Here is a 2,592-nt window from a genome sequence, read left to right as displayed (position 1 = left end):
CGGCGTTTTTGGCATTTAGCGTTTAGCCAAAAGTTAACAGCATATCCACGACTCTTCACACTCTTCAGACAGAAACAGCTTAGCAACCATTTTAACTTTTTAACGTTATTAGCGTTCTTTTCCAAGCCAACTTAAAGTTCGTTCACGAACTTTGCCTTTTCTAGTTATTATTAAGTTGGCTTGGAAAAGCCAACTTATTGTTCTTCGTAATCTTCTTATTATTAAGTTGGCTTGGAAAAGCCAACTTATTGTTCTTCGTAATCTTCTTCTTATTATTATTATTATTATTCTTCCCCACTTTTGTTAAACGCATCTCCTCCTAGGGCTTTCAACGTAGAATCACGAAACTTTCAGGGATCGTGGGACCTATAGTGAATTACGTTGCTTGTGCTTTTTGGAGCGATATATCGTACGGTTTTCGTAAAAACTTCGTAAACGTACGTCATTTTTTCCATAGACAATGAACTAGAAGATTTTTGAACGGCTGTGAACGTCACAATTTTTGAGATATGAAGACGAAATTCGGATGGTCTATAGAACTTAGTGAGTTCTTTCCGAAAATATGCTTTACGAAACGATACGTCGTACGGATTTCGTACAAATGTCGTACGAAGTTGCCCCATAGAAATGAATGGGGGGCCCAGAGTTCTAACTCACACACGAGCAGCTCTGCGCACGGAACCCCTTCTCTCCCCTGCTCCTCCAGTACTGTGAGTGTATGGAGGAGCTGCTGTATGGAGCAGCTATCAGTCAAAAGTTTGGACACCCCGGCACCCCAGCCAGTGTTTAGCAACCACCTATTAACTGCTTAGCAACCACCTTAGCAACCACCTGGAAAACGTTAGCAACTGCCTAGCAACCACTTAGCAACACCTTAGCAACCACTTGGAAAACGTTAGCAACTGCCTAGCAACCACTTAGCAACCACTTTAGAAATGATAGCAACTGCCTAGCAACCGCTTAGCAACACCTTAGCAACCACTAGGAAAACGTTAGCAACTGCCTAGCAACCACTTTAGAAATCATAGCAACTGCCTAGCAACCACTTAACAACATCTTAGCAACCACCTGGAAAATGTTAGCAACTGCCTAGCAACCACTTAGCAACCATGTGGAATACGTTAGCAACTGCCTAGCAACCAGTTAGCAACACCTTAGCAACCACCTGGAAAACGTTAGCAACTGCCTAGCAACCACTTAGCAACTACTTAGCAACCATGTGGAATACATTGGCAACTGCCTAGCAACCAGTTAGCTACACCTTAGCAACCACCTGGAAAATGTTAGCAACTGCCTAGCAACCACTTAGCAACCACTTTAGAAATGATAGCAACTCTCTAGCAACCACTTAGCAACCATGAGGAATACGTTAGCAACTGCCTAGCAACTACTTTAAAAATAATAGCAACTGCCTAGCAACCAGTTAGCTACACCTTAGCAACCACCTGGAAATTGTTAGCAACTGCCTAGGAACCATTAAGCAACAACTTTAGAAATGATGGCAACTGCATAGCAACCACTTAGCAACACCTTAGCAACCACTAGGAAAACGTTAGCAACTGCCTAGCAACCACTTAGCAACCACTTTAGAAATGATAGCAACTGCCTAGCAACCGCTTAGCAACACCTTTATCAACCACTAGGAAAACGTTAGCAACTGCCTAGCAAACACTTTAGAAATCATAGCAACTGCCTAGCAACCACTTAACAACATCTTAGCAACCACCTGGAAAATGTTAGCAACTGCCTAGCAACCACTTAGCAACCATGTGGAATACGTTAGCAACTGCCTAGCAACCAGTTAGCAACACCTTAGCAACCACCTGGAAAACGTTAGCAACTGCCTAGCAACCACTTAGCAACTACTTAGCAACCATGTGGAATACATTGGCAACTGCCTAGCAACCAGTTAGCTACACCTTAGCAACCACCTGGAAAATGTTAGCAACTGCCTTGCAACCATTTAGCAACCACTTTAGAAATGATGGCAACTGCATAGCAACCAGTTAGCAACACCTTAGCAACCACCTGGAAAATGTTAGCAACTGCCTAGCAACCACTTAGCAACCACTTTAGAAATGATAGCAACTGCCTAGCAACCACTTAGCAACACCTTAGCAACCATTAGGAAAACGTTAGCAACTGCCTAGCAACCACTTAGCAACCACTTTAGAAATGATAGCAACTACCTAGCAACCGCTTAGCAACACCTTAGCAACCACTAGGAAAACGTTAGCAACAGCCTAGCAACCACTTTAGAAATTATAGCAACTGCCTAGCAACCACTTAACAACATCTTAGCAACCACCTGGAAAATGTTAACAACTGCCTAGCAACCACTTAGCAACCACCTGGAAAAGGTTAGCAACTGCCTAGCAACCACTTAGCAACCACTTTAGAAACGATAGCAACTGCCTAGCAACCACTTAGCAACACCTTAGCAACCACTAAGAAAACGTTAGCAACTGCCTAGCAACCACTTAGCAACCACTTTCGAAATGATAGCAACTGCATAGCAACCGCTTAGCAACACCTTAGCAACCACTAGGAAAACGTTAGCAACTGCCTAGCAACCACTTTAGAAATCATAGC

Source organism: Astyanax mexicanus, chromosome 2 (genome assembly GCF_023375975.1).
Source record: "Astyanax mexicanus isolate ESR-SI-001 chromosome 2, AstMex3_surface, whole genome shotgun sequence".
NCBI lineage: Eukaryota > Metazoa > Chordata > Actinopteri > Characiformes > Acestrorhamphidae > Astyanax > Astyanax mexicanus.
The sequence above is the reverse complement of the archived record's forward strand: the minus strand, read 5'-3'. Positions refer to the sequence as shown.